General features: G+C 38.7%; 1 pseudogene; it reads left to right on the forward strand.

The window, feature by feature from the left end:
* The first annotated feature begins 395 nt into the window (after positions 1 to 395).
* LOC124984821 (nuclear factor NF-kappa-B p100 subunit-like) lies at positions 396 to 17564 on the forward strand (annotated as a pseudogene).
* The last annotated feature ends 272 nt before the right edge of the window (positions 17565 to 17836 follow it).

Consider the following 17836-nt stretch of genomic DNA (forward strand, 5'->3'; position numbering starts at 1 on the left):
GATTTGCCCCACCTAAAGATTGGAGTTATGGCTTCCAGGATTATCCAAGAGGGCCTTTCTGGCTTCCAAATGTATTGGCAAATGGGGAGCTGCAGCTTGGGGTGTGACGTGGTTGGCTGGAGGTCCTGGAGGTGGGGTGTGGTTGGTCAGGCAGGGGTCCTGGAGGTTGGGTGTGTTTGGTGTGGTTGTGGGATCCTGGAGGCCGGGTGCAATCAGTTGGTCTGGGGTCCTGGTGATAGGGTACACTCAGTTGGTCTGGGGGTCCTGGCGGCAGGGAGCAGTTAGTCGATGCGAGGTCCGCCGAGGCAGGGAGTGATCGGTTGGGTTGAGGCATCCTGGAGATAGGGCTCAATCAGTCTGGCCAAGGGTTCTACGGGGCCTGGCTGTTGTCTCAAATGGCGGCAACCACGTGTAACCAATCCTGCAGGTACTGTGGCAGAGAACTTCCAGGTAACAACAGGCAACTGATGCTCTACTGGTGGTCTGCGTTCAGTCTGCTGGCAGCTGTCGGACGATTGGGGGGTGAACCTCGAGTGGTTGGTGATGGGTAGGTAAAAGGCAGGTGATGGACAGGCAAGAGGCAGGCAAATGGTGGTTGATAGGCTCCTGACATTGAGCAATCTGCACTGAAAAAAGGCATCGATATGCAGGCAGACTGCAGGTGATCACAGTAGACAAGTGGGGTAAACAGCAGGGGATCAATAAGCAGCAAAAACTGCCTCACTAAGAAACAGATATCCTCTGCTTGAAACCAGAGTTACAGAGTGACAAGGAATGCAGCCTCCTTCTAGTCCACCATCTTGGATCTTCTTCAAACCCTGAATATTAATGGCCTAAACTCATCAATCAAAAGACACAGACAGGCATATTGGATTAAGAAGAATGACCCAACAATATGCTGCCTTCAAGAGACTCATCTCATAGAAAAAGATACCCACAGACTAAAGGTGAAAGGATGGGAAAAAGCCTACCATGCACATGGACACAGCAAAAAGCAGGGGTATCCATCCTCATATCAGATAAAGTGAACTTCAAGCCAAATTTAGTCAGAAGGGATAAAGAAGGATACTAATACTGCTGAAGGAAAGCATAAATCAGCAAGACATAACAATCATGAATATTTATGCCCCAAACAATGGCTCATCCATGTGCATCAAACAAATCCTTCTCAATTCCAGGAACCAAACAGACCAAAACACAATAATACTAGATGACTTTAACACATCTCTTTCACCACTGGCCAGATCTTCCAAACTAAAATTGAACAAAGAAACCATAGACCTCAACAAAACAATTGATAATTTAGACTTAACAGACATATATAGAATATTTCATCCATCAATGAGTGAATAAACTTTCTTCTCAGAAGCACATGGATCCTTCTCTAAAATAAACCATATGTTGTGCTACAAAGCTACTCTTACCAAATACAAAAAGATAGAGTTAATACCTTGTATTTTATTCATAATGGAATGAAATTAGAAATCAGTGACAAAATAAAAAACAGGAGATTAAATAATACACTATTGAATGATACATGCATAACAGAAGTCGTCTGGGGGAAATAAAATTCTTAGAGGTAAACGAGAACAAAAATACAACATATCAAAGTCTCTGGGACATTATGAAAGTAGTACTAAGAGAAAAGTTCATTTCATGGAGCACATTCAATAAAAGAAGAAAAAGTCAACACATAAACAACTAAAGTTCAAAGCTCTAGAAAAAGAAGAACATATCAACAGCCAAAGTAGTAGAAGACAGGAAATAGTTAAAATCAGAGCTGAAATCAATGAAATTGAAACAAAAGTAACAATCAAAAAAATGGACAAAATAAAAAGTTGGTTCTTTGAGAAAATAAACAAAATTGATAAACTCTTAGTCACCCTAACAAAGAGGAGAGAAAAATTAAATTGCTAAAATGCAGGATGAAAAGAAAATATCATGACAGACAACGATTGAAATACAAAACATAATTAGGCGCTATTTTGAAAATCTATACTCCAACAAAATAGAAAATCTGAAAGACATCAAAAGGTTTCTAGAGACATAGGATCCACCCAAACTGAATGAGGAGGACATACAGAATTTAAATAGATCAATTTCAAGCAATGAAATAGAAGAAGTCATCAAAAGCCTACCAACAAAAAAAGTCTGGGACCAGATGGATTCGCAGTTGAGTTCTACAAGACCTTCAAGGAAGAGCTCATTCCAATACTCCTCAAAGTATTTCATGAAATAGAAGAGGAGGGAACCCTCCCAAACTCATTCTATGAAGTAAATATTACACTGATAGCAAAACCAGACAGAGATGCATCGAGTAAAGAAAATTTCAGATCAATATCCCTAATGAACATAGATGCAAAGATTCTTGACAAAATTTTAGCAAATCACATACAAAAACATATTAAAAAGGTAGTGCACCATGATCAAGTGGGTTTTATCCCAGGGATAAAAGGTTGCTTCAACATCAGGAAATCAATAAATATAATTCAACATATTAACAAACTTAATGTTAAGAATCACATGATTATTTTCAACAGATGCAGAAAAAAACATTTGATAAAATATGGCACACTTCCATGCTCAAAACTCTAGAAAAAATAGGGATAGTAGGAACACTCCTCAACATTGTAAAGGTTATCTATGCTAAGGCTATGGCCAATATCATTATAAATGGAGAAAAACTGAAAGCATTTCCCCTAAAACCTGGAACAAGGCAGGGATGTCCTCTTTCACCACTTCTATTCAACATTGTCCTTGAAACTCTTGCCAGAGCAATTAGACAGACCAAGGAAATTAAAGGGGTACAAATAGGAAAAGAAGAACTCAAACTATCCCTATTTGCCTAAGACATGATTCTATATTTAGAGGAGCTGAAAAATTCCACCAGAAAACTTCCAGAACTCATAAATGAATTCAGTAAAGTAGCAGGATATAAAATCAATGCTTATAAATCTAATTCATTGTTATTCATAAGTGATGAATCCTCTGAAAGAGAAAACTACCCCATTCACAATAGCCTCAAAAAAATAAAATACTTGTGAATTAATCTAACAAAAGATATGAAAGACCTCTACAATGAGAACTACAGAGCACTAAAGAAAGAAATTAAAGAAAACCTTAGATGGAAAGATCTACAAATATTAATTTGTCGAAATGGCCATACTACCAAAAGTGCTATACAAATGCAATGCAATTCCAATTAAAATCCCAATGACGTACCTCATAGAAATAGAGCAAGCAATCATGAAATTCAACTGGAAGAATAAGAAATCCAGAATAGCTAAAGCAATCCTCAGTAGAAAGAGTGAAGCAGAGGGTATCATAATACCAGATCTTCAACTACACTACAAAGCAATAGTAACAAAAATGGCATGGTATTGGCACCAAAATAGACAGGTAGATCAATGGTACAGAATAGAGGACATGGACACAAACCCAAATAAATACAATAAATCCAATTTTCTCATAGTAGACAAAGGTGCCAAAAACATACAATGGAGAAAAGATAACCTGTTCAACAGATGTTGCTGAGAAAACTTGAAATCCATATGCAGCAGAATGAAACTAAACCCCTATCTCTCACCCTGCACAAAAGTCAACTCACAATGGATCAAGGACCTCGGAATCGGACCAGAGACCTTGCACTTTATAGAAGAAAAAGTACGTACAAATCTTCATCATGTTGGCTTAGGATCAGACTTCCTTAAAGTCACGAGCAGCAAGAAGGAGTCAATGAGAATAAATCTGGTCCAAATCAATTGGCTTTTATTTGATGCTAATCACACAAGTATTATGATTATCTTAACTCTAATCACACTAATATCCCACATTACTTAACCACTAAATTAGAATACTATAAACCCCGAGTAAGCAAGACTTACTCCTTATTAAGACCAGTTCCTAAGGTCTACTCCTATGCCACGTGTCTTGATTTGAAGGTCAGCGACCCCCATGCAGTCAAAAAGACAGCTCAGGAGATTTCACTGGGGAACTCCCTCCAGCTGGAATCCTGATGGGCAAGGACAGTTGGAAGGTGAAGGAGGATGGCGAGGTCACCACAGACTCTGCAGAGATGTCTTGGGCAGAGTGCATACCAGGCAGCTCTGCTGTCGTAGGAGTGCAAGGCAGCTCCGAAGTCACCTCCACAGGAATGTCTCCGTCACGGTCGGGATGACGGTTGTTCAAGCAGCCAACACAAGCAAGTCAGTTAGTCCTTTCCAGGCTTGGTGCAGCACTGGCTCATGGTGTCAAATGGAAAATGAGGCAAGGCTCAGTCAGGAGTCTTTATAAATCCTTTCTATCAGACTCTGCCAGCAGGTCTTGATTAGGAGGAGCCAGTCACATATGTCTATCTTACTTGGGGCAATGTCAGTCTTATCATGGGGTAACATTACATCATTACATCATCTCAGCACACAGTACTCAAGTTAATATTGCAAGTTATGTTTTGTAGAATGCACAGCACACAAAATGTCACACATTAATTTGCTCCTTATACTTAACATGACTCCCAAAGCACAAGAAATAAAAGCAGGAATCAATTGGGATAAATTCAAACTAAAAAGCTTTTTCTCAGCAGAGGAAACTATCAACAATGTGAAGAGAGAGCCTACAGAGTGGGAGAAAATCTTTGCCACACATACTTCAGATAGAGCCCTAATCTCCAGAATCTATAAAGAACTCAAAAAACTACACCAAGAATACAAATAACACAATCAACAAATGGGCTAAGGAAATGAACAGACACTTCACAGAAGATCTACAAGCAATCAACAGATATATGAAAAAATGTTCAACATCTCTAGTAATAAGAGAAATACAAATCAAAACTACCCTAAGATTCCATCTCACCCCAATTAGAATGGCGATTATCAAGAATACAAGCAACAATAGGTGTTGGCGAGGATGTGGGAATAAAGGTACACTCATACATTGCTGGTAGGTTTACAAATTAGTGCAGCCATTCTGCAAAGCAGTGTGGAGATTCCTCAGAAAGCTTGGAATGGAACCACCATTTGACCCAGCTATCCCACTCCTTGGCCTATACCCAAAGGACTTAAAATAAGCATACTACAGAGATACAGCCACATCAAAGTTCATAGCTGCTCAATTTACAATAGCCAGACTGTGGAACCAACCTAAATGCCCTTCAATTGAAGAATGGATAAAGAAACTGTGGCATATATACACAATGAAATATTACTCAGCCATAAAAAAGAATAAAATTATGGTTTTTGCAGGCAAATGGATGAAGTTGGAGAATATCATGCTACATGAGATAAGACAATCTCAAAAAACCAAAGGCCAGAGATCTCTCTGATAAGTGGATGATGATACATAACTGGGGGTGGAGGGAGGCAAGAATGGAAGGAGGATGGACAGTATAGAGGAAAGAGGGGTGGGAAGAGTGGGGGGAAGAGAAACACAACCGATTGATACAAACATCATTACCCTATGTAAATGTATGTTTACACAAGTGGTATGACTCTACTTCATGTACAACCAGAGAAATGTTTTTCCCCATTTGTTTACAATGAATCAAAATATATGGATTTAAAAAATAAAAGTGACGAAAGTGGTATTGGAAACTATCATGCTAAGTGAAATAAGTGGCCCCAAATGAGAATGTTTTCTCTGATATGCAGATGCTAATCCAAAATAAGGAAGTGGGGATCAAGAAAAGAAAGGCAAAGGCTAATGAAGGGAAAGGAGGAAGGATGAGATAGGGAAAGGCAGTGGAATGAATCTGACTGACCTAACGTTCTATGTACATATATGAATACATCACAGTGAATTTTATCACCATGTACATTCACAAGACACTATCTAAAAAAGCAAAACAAAATAACAACAACAATCAAAGCCAAAACCCAAAACCATAAATCCATAAATAGCAGAATAGTACAGTAGAGGGGAGGGAAGAGGGGGAAGTAGGAGGGAAGACTAAGGGGAAAGGGAAAACACTAAGGACTGAATTAGAACAAATTATAATTATATAATTATGTAATTTATAATTATATCAAAATGAATCCTATTGTCCTGTATAACTGAAAAGAACCAATTAGAATACTATATTCAATAAGTTAATAATTTTAAAATACTATATACCTAGTATATAAAATCATAAAAATATTGAAAATATTAAAATTAAAGGTAGAAATAGACAATAAGAATTATAATTTCAATATCTGTCTTTCAACCAATGGTAGGCTAATTAGACACAAAGTAAATACAGATATTAAGGATTTAAACCACATAATTGAACAATTTGACCCAAATATCTTTATAGAATGTTGTTTCAAAGAATGCCAGAATAAAAAAATCTTTTTGAGTACACACAGCACATTTATCAAGATAGATCATATTCTCAGTCATAAAGCAAACTTAAAATCAATATAATTCAAATATAATTCAAGTCACGCAAATTATTTTCTTTTGAAAGTGAAATTACATTAGAAATCAAGAAAAGAAAGATTCCTGGAAAAATACACAAATAATTGAATATTACTAACTCACTTCTAATAACCTATGGGTTAAAGAAAAAAAAAATCAACGCACATGCACGCACACACACACACACACACAGAAATTTTTTAGCTGAGAAAAAATGAAAACAATCTTTTCAGGATTCAATCAAGCCATTATGGTGGTACTTAGAGGAAATTTGTTACATTTAAGGTTTATATTAGGAAGGAAGAAATATTCAGTCATGATTTCAACTTTAAAAAATTAAAACAAGTTGGATGAGGTGGCATGGGCCTGTAATCCTAGAGCCTCAGGAGGTTGAGTCAGGAGGATCCTGATTTCAAAGGCAGCCTTAGCATATGCGAGCTGCTAAGAAACTCAGTGAGACACTGTCTCTAAATAAAACCCAAAATCTGGCTGGGACTGGGGCTCAGTAGTCAAGTAACCCCGAGTTCAATACCCAGTAACCCCCCAACAACAACAACAACAACAACAAAATTAAAACAAATATAAGCTGAAGAAGGCAAAAGAAAGAAAAAATATAAACCAAAACAGAAAAATAAATACAAAACCACAACAGAGAAAATCAAGACAAGCAATAGTTAATTCTTGGAGACAATAAATAGAATCAGTAAACCTCTAGACTAGACAGTAACAGAAACAGAAGACAAACATCGCAGCATCAGAAATGAGAGGGGGCATGTCTATGTTTGCCACAGACATTAAAAATGCATGAGGACATGTTATGAAGAGGGTATTCCAAAAATTGTACAGCTTAGAGGAAACACAGGAATGCCTAGAAAGATACAAACTACAAAAAGTAACTCAACAAGAAATAGATTGTCTGCAAGCCCAATATCTACTGAGAAAATTATAGTGAAACTTGTACAAAAAATTTTCAGGCTTGATGGCTTCACTTACGAATTCAATGCAACATGCGAGGAAGAAATAATATGATTCTTGCTAACCTTTTCAGAAAATGGAAGAGGATGGAATATCCCTTAAACTCATTCCTTAAGGAATCTTGATAGCAAAATCACACAAAAACATTACAAAATTTCAGAACCATATTCCCCATGAATATAGGTGTAAAAATATTAAACAAATTATTAGCAATATGAATCTAACCATTATATAAATGGGCAAAATATCACAACTAATTGAGGTTTATTCTAGAATGGTTTTTAACCAAAATAATTATTAATAGAGTATATAATGTATATTAAGTGAAAATGAGAATGAAATTCTTCTCATCATTTGACAAATTCTTTTTTTGAAACAATCCTTTCATGACAAAAACTTTTAAGAAAGTGGGAATAAAAGAAAACCTCCTCATCCTTATAAAGTGAATCTTCTAAAAGCATGCAGCAAAAACACTTAGTATCTTTGAAGATGAATGAATGAACTTTTAATCCCTAAGACCAGTTAAAAACAGATCCCAGAGATCCAAGATGGCGGACTAGAGGATGACTGCATCTCCCGTCACTCCAGAAGTCAGGATTCAAGAAGGGGAAGCATTGAGAGACTCTGACCAACACAGAGCCACTGGGTGAGTCTCTCCCGCTGGGTGAAGCTCCGCTGGGGTAGCAGACCGGGAGTGGGCAGCTTCTTGGACCAGGGCAGGGCAGCGAGAGACTTCTCCGAGCAACCCGGCTCCCTCTGGCGGCAGGCCCGGTCCACAGCCAACTTCTTGGAGCAGACCCAACCAGTGAGAGCTTTTTCACACAGAGTCAACCCCCAGCCCTGAACCCAACAGTGGGCTAGGGGCAGTTTTCTTCGGAAGCACTGCATTATCATTTCCTCCAAGACTTCAGGCTACTGAAGGATGGGAGATGATATCCTGGAAATCTGCAGGGACACTATAAGCCAATAGAGGAAATCTTCAATATCTCAGAGTCCCACTGATATCTGGCCAATATGAGAAAACAAGAGAGAAGAAAATGTCCCAAACAATCTAGATGTTATATCAATAAAACCCAATGACAGTATGGCAGAAGAAATGTCAGAAAGGGAGTTCAGAATGTACATAATTAAAACGATCAGAGAAGCAAATGAGGAGAGTGAAAGAGTAAATGCAGGCATTGAATGATGAGATGAAAGAGCAAAAGCAGGCATTAAATGATCACACCAGTCGACAGATAAAAGAGCAAATAGGGGAAGCAAAGATCATTTCAATAAAGAGTTAGAGAGGCTAGCCAGGTTCAGTAGCAGCCCTGCTGCCAGAAGTAAAGGTTTGCGGGAGATCCAAGATGGCAGACTAGAGGGAGGCTGCATTCCTTGTCACTCCGTAATGCCGGTTTCAAGCAGAGGATATCTGTTTCTTGGTAAGGCAGTTTTTGCTGCTTATCGATCCCCTGATGTTTACCCCATTTGTCTGCTGTGATCACCTGCAGTCTGCCTGCATATTGATGCCATTTTGAGTGCAGATTGCGCACGGTCAGGTGCCTATCATCCACCATTTGCCTGCCTCTCGCCTGTCCATCACCTGCCTTACACCTATCCATCACCCAACGCACGAGGTTCACCTCCCGATTGTCCGACAACAGTTAGCAAACTGATCACCGACCGCCAGTGGAGCACCAGCTGCCTGCTGTTGCCTGGAAGTTCACTGTTATAGTACCTGCAGGTTTGATTACACGTGGTTGTTTCCATTTTGGGACAACAGCCAGGCCCTGAAGGATCCCAGGCCAGACTGACTGAACCCCATCTCCAGGATCCCTCAGCCCAACTGATCACTCCCTGCCTCTGGGGCCCTCACATCGACTGACTGCTCCCTGCTGCCAGGACCCCCATACCAACTGACTGCACCCTGTCAATGGGACCCCAGACCAACTGATTACACCTGGCCTCCAGGATCCCACAACCACACAAAACACACCCGACCTCCAGGACCCCTGCCTGACCAGGGCCACACCCTGAGCTGCAGGTCCCCATTTGCCAACACATTTGGAAGCCAGAGGGGCATCTTGGATAATCCTGGAAGCCATAGCTCCTATCTTTAGGAGGGGGAAAACCCATCCTGAGAAGCCTGCTGGAGGCTTGAAGTTCATTTTCAGGTACCTCTCATGCATTAGGCTACTGAAGACTGGGAGCTTTCATTCCTATATGACTGTTGTACTGTAGATTTTCATTTTTCTCCTTATTGAAAAATTTTAAGTTTTATTTCTTTACTTTTCTTGCTCTCTTTCCCTTTTGTTTACCTATTCCCTCAGAGTCTCTTTTTTGCTTTTTTGCATGCTAACATCCAATTTCTTTAGATTATACTCTCACACTTTCTATTATCTAGAACTTCTGTATATTCTTTTCTTATCCCATTAACAGTCACATTCTACATCCCTCTGCATACTCTTTATCCTCCATTAGAAACTGCAGACCTTATTGCAAATCTGTTTGTTATACTGAAGATAATATTTGAACTCATTCTGTTTATTATGAAAATTTTCTGATTGTCCTCATAGGGGTTATGTGGCCTAGGATTGCATAGTGTCTGAATTGGGCACTGATAATATTGATCTCCCCTTAAAGAAAAGATTTTGGAAACCTATAGGGCCACTATAAGCCTATGGGGGAAATCTGCAATACCCCAGATCTTCACTGCTAGAGGGGAAGATACATGAACAACATTAAAAATCAAGGGAAGATAATGATCCAAACAAATCTAGATTCTACATTAGTAGAATCCAATGACAGTATGTTAGAAGAAATGTCAGAAAAGGACTTCAGATTATATATGATTAAGATGATTCCCGAAGCAAAAGATGAGATAAGAGAGCAAATGCAGACAATGAATGATAATACCAATAAACTGACAGAGCAACTGCAGGAAGCAAAAGATCATTTCAACAAAGGGATAGAAATTCTCAAAAAAAAAAAAACAAAAAAACAAATGGAAATCTTTGAAATGAAGGAAACAATAAACCAAATTAAAAACTCAATGGAAAGCATCTTTTGCAGGAAGCAAAAGATCATTTCAACAAAGGGATAGAAATTCTCAAAAAAAAAAAAACAACAAATGGAAATCTTTGAAATGAAGGAAACAATAAACCAAATTAAAAACTCAATGGAAAGCATAGACCACTTGGAAGACAGAACCTCAGGCAATGAGGACAAAATATTTAATCTTGAAAATAAAGTTGCCTGAAGAGAGAAGATGGTAAGAAATCATGAACAGAATCTCCAAAAACTATGGGACATCATGAAAAGACCAAACTTATTAATTATTGGGACTGAGGAAGGCACAGAGATACAAACCAAAGGAATGAACAACCTGTTCAATGAAATAATATCAGAAAATTTCCCAAACCTGAAGAATGAAATGGAAAATCATATACAAGAGGCTTACAGAGCACCAAATGCACAAAATTCACACCAAGGCACATTATAATGAAAATGCCTAACATTCAAAATAAAGATAGGATTTTGAAGACCAAGAGAGAAAAGCATCAAATTACATATAGGGGGAGACCAATACAGATAGCAGCCAACTTCTCAACCCAGACTCTAAAAGCTAGAAGGGCATGGAACAACATATTTCAAGCTCTGAAAGAACATGGTTGCCAACCAAGAATCCTATACCCAGCAAAACTAACCTTCAGATATGAAGATGAAATAAAATCCTTCCATGATAAACAAATGTTAAAAGAATTTACAATTAGAAAGCCTGCAAAATATTCCATGAGGAAGAAATGAAAAACAACAATGGAGGTCAGCAAAAGGAGGAACTACCTTAGAGAAAAAACACTCAAAGGAGAAACCGAACCAAATTAAAAACCAAAAATAAGCCAAACGACTGGAAATACAAATCATATCTCAATAATATCCCTGACCATTAATGGCCTAAACTCATCCATCAAAAGACATAGACTGGCAGAAAGGATTAAAAAGAAAGACCCAACAATATGCTGCCTGCAAGAGACTCATCTCATAGAAAAAGACATCCACAGACTAAAGGTGAAAGGATGGGAAAAAACCTACAATGCACATGGACTCAGTAAAAAGCGGGAGTTTCCATCCTTATATCAGATAAAGTGGACTTCAAGCCAAAGTTAGTCAGAAGGGATAAAGAAGGACATTTCATACTGCTTAAGGGAACCATAAATCAGGAAAACATAATGATCATAAGTATTTATGCCCCAAACAATAGTGCATCTCTGTACATCAAACAAATCTTTCTCAATTTCAGGAATCAAATAGACCACAACACAATAATTCTGGGTGACTTTAATGCACCACTAGATAGATCTTCAAACAAAAACCAAACAAAGAAACCATAGAACTCAATAACACAATCAATAACCAAGACATAATAGACATATATAGAATATTCCATCCATCAACGAGCAGATTCACTTTCTTCTCAGCAGCACATGGAACCTTCTCGAAAATAGACCATATCTTATACCACAAAGCAGCCCTTAGGAAATGCAAAAAAATAGAGATACTGCCTTGTGTTCTATCGGATCATAATGGACTGAGAGTAGAAATCAATGATGAAATAAAAAACAGAAATTACTCCAACCCCTTGAGACTAAATAATATGCTATTGAATGAAACATGGATAACAAAAACATCAGGGAGGAGATAAAGAAATTCTTAGAGGTCAATGAGAATGACGATACAATGTATCAATATCTCTGGGACACCATGAAAGTGGTACTAAGAGGAAAATTCCTTGCATGGAGCACATTCCAGAAAAGAATGAAAAGTCAACAACAAAATGACCTAACATTACAGCTCAAAGCCCTAGAAAAAAGAAGAACAGAATAACATTAAAAGTAGTAGAAGACAGGAAATATTTAAAATCAGAGCTGAAATCAATGAAATTGAAACAAAAGAAACAATTCAAAAAATTGACAAAACAAAAAGTTGTTTCTTTGAGAAAGTAAACAAAATAGACAAATCCTTAGCCATACTAACAAGGAGAAGGAGAGAGAAAACTCAAATTACTAAAATTCATGATGAAAAAGGAAATATCACGAGAGACACCACTGAGATACAGAACATAATGAGTAGCTACTTTGAAAATCTGTATTCCAACAAAATAGAAACTACCAAAGACATTGACAAATTTCTAGAGACATATGCTCCCAAACTGAACCAGGAGGACAGAGATAATTTAAACAGATCAATATCAAGCAATGAAATAGAAGAAGCCATTAAAAATCTACCATACAAAAAAATCCAAGGACCAGACAGATTCTCAGTAAAGTTCTACAAGACCTTCAAAGAAGAACTCATTCCAATACTTCTCAAAGTATTCCAGGAAATAAAAAAGGAGGGTACCCTACCAAACTCATTCTAAGAAGCTATTATCACCCTCATATACAAACCAGGCAAAGACACATCAAGGAAACAAAATTTTGACCAATATCTTTAATGAATATAGATGCAAAGATCATTAACCAAAAATTGGCAAACATTATCCAAAAATATATTAAGAAAATTGTGCACCACAATCAAGTGGGGTTCATCCCTGGAATGCAAGGATGGTTTAACATACATAAATCAATAAATGTCATTCACCATACCAATAGATTTAAAGTCAAGAATCACATGATTATTGTGATAGATGCAGAAAAAGCATTGGAGAAAATACAGCATCCCTTCATGCTCAAAACACTAGGAAAAATAGGGATACTGGGAACATATCTTAACATTGTAAAGGCATTCTATGCTAAGCCCATGTCTAATATCATTCGAAATGGCGAAAAACTGAAAGCATTCCCTCTAAAAACAGGAACAAGGCAGGGATGCCCTCTTTTACCACTTCTATTCAACATTGTCCTCGGAACTCTAGCCAGAGCAATTAGACAGACCAAGGAAATTAAAGGGATACAAATAGGAAAAGAAGAACTCAAACTCTCCCTATTTGCTGATGTCATGATTACATATTTAGAGGAACTGGGAAATTCCACCAGAAAACTTTTAGAACTCATAAGTTAATTCAGTAAAGTAGCAGGTTACATGATCAATATTCATAAATCTTATGCGTTTTTTCATAAGTGATGAATCTTCAGAAAAAGAAGTTAGGAAAACTACCCCATTCACAATAGCCTCAAAAAAAAAAAAAAAAAAACTTGGGAATCGATCTAACAAAAGAAGTGAAAGTCCTCTACAATGAGAACTACAGAACACTAAAGAAGGAAATTAAAGAAAACCTTAGAAGATCAAAAGATCTCCCATTTTCTTGGACAGGGAGAATTAATATTGTCGAAATGGCCATAATACCAAAAGTGTTATACAGATTCAATGCAATTCCAATTAAAATCCCAATGATGTACCTTACAGAAATAGAACCCAAAATCATGAAATTTATCTGGAAGAATAAGAAACCCAGAATAGCTAAATAATCCTTAGCAGGAAGAATGAAGCAGGAGGTATTTTAATACCAGAACTTCAATTATACTACAAAGCAATAGTAACAAAAATGTCATGGTATTGGTACCAAAATAGACAGGTAGATCAATGGTGCAGAATAGAGGACATGGACACAAACCCAAATAAAGACAATTTTCTCATACTAGACAAAGTTGCCAAAAGTATGCAATGTAGAAAAGATAGCCTCTTCAACAAATGGTGCTGGGAAAACTGGAAATTCATATGCAACAGAATGACACTAAACCCCTATCACTCACCCTGCACAAAACCCAACTGAAAATGGATCAAGGACCTTGGAATGAGACCAGACACCCTTCATCTTATAGAAGAAAAATCAGTCCTAATCTTCAACATGTTGGCCTGGGATTAGACTTCCTTAACAGGACTCTCATAACAAAATAAATAAAAGAAAGAATCAATAACTTGGATAGATTCAAACTAAATAGCTTTCTCTCAGCAAAGGAAACTATCAGCAATGTGAAGAGAGAGCCTACAGAGTGGGAGAAAATCTTTGCCAATCATACTTCAGATAGAGCACTAATCTCCAGAATCTATAAAGAACTCAAAAAACTCTACACCAAGAATACAAATAACCCAATCAACAATGGGCTAAGGAAATTAATAGACACTTCACAGAAGAAGATCTACAAGCAATCAACAGATACATGAAAAAATGTTCAACATCTCTAATAATAAGAGAAATGCAAATCAAAATTACACTAAAATTACATCTCATCCCAATTAGAATGGCGATTATCAAGAACACAAGCAAAAATAAGTTTTGGCGAGGATGTGGGGAAAAAGGTACACTCATACATTGCTGGTGGGGTTGCAAATTAGTACAGCCACTCTGGAAAGCAGTGTGGAGATTCCTCAGAAAGCTTGGAATGGAACCACCATTTGACCCAGCTATTCCACTCTTCGGCCTATACTCAAAGGACTTAACATCAGCATACTACAGAGATACAGCCACATCAAAGTTCACAGCTGCTCAATTCACAATAGCCAGACTGTGGAACCAACCTAGATGTCCTTCGGTTGATGAATGGATAAAGAAACTGTGGTAAACATACCCAATGGAATATTATTCAGCCATAAAGAAAAATGAAAGTATGGCATTTGCAGGCAAATGGATGAAAATGGAGAATATCATGCTAAGTGAGTTAAGCCAATCTCCAAAACCCAAAGGATGAATGATCTCGCTGATAAGTGGATGATGACACACAATGGGGGTGGGAGTAGGGCAAGAATGGATGAAGGAAGGACTGTATAGAGGGAAAAGGGGGTGGGAGGGGTGGGGATGGGAAAAAATAACAGAATGAATCAAACAACATTACCCTATATAAATGTATGATTACACAAATGGTATGCCTTACTCCATGTACATAGAAACAACATGTATCCCATTTGTTTACAATAAAAAAAAAAGGTGTAATTATAAAAACAAAAAACAAAAAAGATCCCCCCCCTTTTTTTAAATCACTTCTATTCCACAGTATACAAGAGTTTTCAATCAGGTCAATAAGAAACAGAAAATAATATGTTATTGATATTAGAAGGTACTAAGACCTTTTCTCTGCAGATTATTTGCTTACCTACACAAAAATCTTATGGATTCTAGAAAAAAAAGTGTTCATAAGTGATTTTTCACAAGGTTATTACATAATATCTGATTTCAAGATTTTTTTGTGAAGCTGCAGTAATCAAGTCGAAGTACTATTAACACAAAAATATTTAAAAAATAGATGAAGAAATAGTAATAGAAAATTCAGAAGTAGATCTAGATGCATGCTGATTTTCAAGTAGGACTCAAAGGTAAGCCATTAAAGGAGAGAATTCTTTTGCACAAATGATGCTAGAAAATTTGTATATTTATATATAATCCAAATATATAAGCCCATGAAAACAATCACTCAATTATTTTACAGACATTAATGTAACATTTAAAACTATAAAAATTGCAGAGAAAAATATGTGTGACCTTGGCTTATGCAATTATTTCTTAGACAAAACCTCAAAGTTCAGTCTACAAAAGAACAAAGAGATAAATTAGAGCTCATCTAAATAAGAAAGTTTTCTGAAAAAGCACTGCTAAGAGAAAGAAACCACAATGAACAGATTTGAAGAAAATATTTGCCAAGCTAACATCTGACAAAGGATTAGCATTGAACATATATGAATAGATGTCAATGCTCAATTTAAAAAAACAAAAGTTAACAACCCAATAATAAATAGTTAAAAGATTTAAGCAAGCATTTTACAAACAATATGCTCCAGTCATTCCATTGTAGACATTTACCCAGGAGAAAGTCCACTGAATTAAAAAAGCCAATTAAAAGGACATGTAGGAGCTTCCTAGGGTTGGGAGCTGGTATACCACACCTGATGCAAGGTCTCAGTGTGGGAGCAGGAAAGGGATCTGCAAAGAGCCGACCTCTGGAGTTTAAAAGACCAGGATTCAGCTTCTACCCCGCTATTTACTAGTTCTGCTCAAGGCCGCTATACCTGGCCATCATCGACAGGCAGACCAGTGTCATCGAGCAGATAGCCCATGTCATCTGCCATGCCCAGCACCTTGGTGTTGTCAACCTCACCAACCACCTGCACCAGACACCCTGACACCTGGCAGTGATAAATGGACAGATAAGGGTGATGAGCTATCTGCTGCAAGTGGGTGCAGACCCTGCATGATGGATTGGCATGGAGACTCCGCCATGCACTTGGCACTGCGGGCAGGTGCTGGAGTCCCAAACCTGCTGCGTGCACTGCTGCAAAGTGGAGCTCCCACTGTGTCCCAGCTGTTATATATGCCTGACTTTGAGGGCCTGTACCCTGTACACCTGGCAGTTCGTGCCTGAAGCCCTGAGTGCCTGGATCTGATGGTGGACAGTGGAGCTGAAGTGGAGGCTGCAGAGCGGCAGGGAGGCCGAACAGCACTGCATCTAGCCACAGAGATGGAGGAGTTGGAGCTGGTTACACATCTGGTCACCAAGCTCCATGCCAATGTGAATGCCCGCACCTTTGCCAGAAACCCACCCAGGCAGCTGGCCTGGGATCCCCAACCCTTACCCGCCTCCTTCTAAAGGCTGGTGCTGACATCCACGCAGAGAATGAGGAGCCTCTGTGCCCACTGCCCTCACCTCCCACCTCTGGGAGTGATTCAGATTCCGAGGGGCCTGAGAGGGACATCCAGAGCAACTTCCAGGGCCACAAGCCTTTTGACCTCACTCGCAGCACCAAGGTGAAGACCTTGCTGCTAAATGCTGCTCAGAACACCACGGAGCCCCCCTTGACCTCGCCCAGCCCTGCAGGGCCAGGGCTGTCACTCGCGGAGACAACTTTGCAGAATGTGGAGCAGCTACTAAATGGGCCAGAAGCCCAGGGTAGCTGGGCAGAGCTGACAGAGCGTCTAGGGCTGTGCAGTGTAGTGGACACACACAGGAAGACAGTTTCACCCAGGGGCAGCCTCCTGCGCAGTTACAAGCTGGCTGGTGGAGACTTGTCAGTCTGCTAGAAGCCCTGTCTGACATGGGTCTAGATGAAGGAGTGCTACTGCTATGAGGTCCTGAGACCCGAGACAAGCTGCCCAGCACAGAAATGAAGGAAGACAGTGCATATGGGATCCAGTCAGTGGAACAAGAGAAGCAGAGAAGCTGGGCCCACTCCCTGAGCCACAAGGAGGACTCTGCCATGGGCACCCCCTGCCTCAGGTGCACTGAACTGCTACCTACCCTCCAGCCCTCTTCCTGAACTTCTCCGTACAGCATCCCTATCTAGGTCAAATCTTATTTAACACCCCATGCCCACAACTCGGTTGGAGCAAATAAAAGATTCTCTGGGACGACCCTCTTCCCAACTTTAAAAAAAAAAAAGGACATGTAGTGTATCATTCCATTTATAACACTTTCTTATCATGATGAATTATATACAGGAAGAAAAAATTAATTTTTGCCCTGAATTATGGATAGTCAGGGAACAATCAATAGAAATG

The sequence above is a fragment of the Sciurus carolinensis genome, chromosome 1, assembly GCF_902686445.1.
Source record: "Sciurus carolinensis chromosome 1, mSciCar1.2, whole genome shotgun sequence".
Lineage (NCBI taxonomy): Eukaryota > Metazoa > Chordata > Mammalia > Rodentia > Sciuridae > Sciurus > Sciurus carolinensis.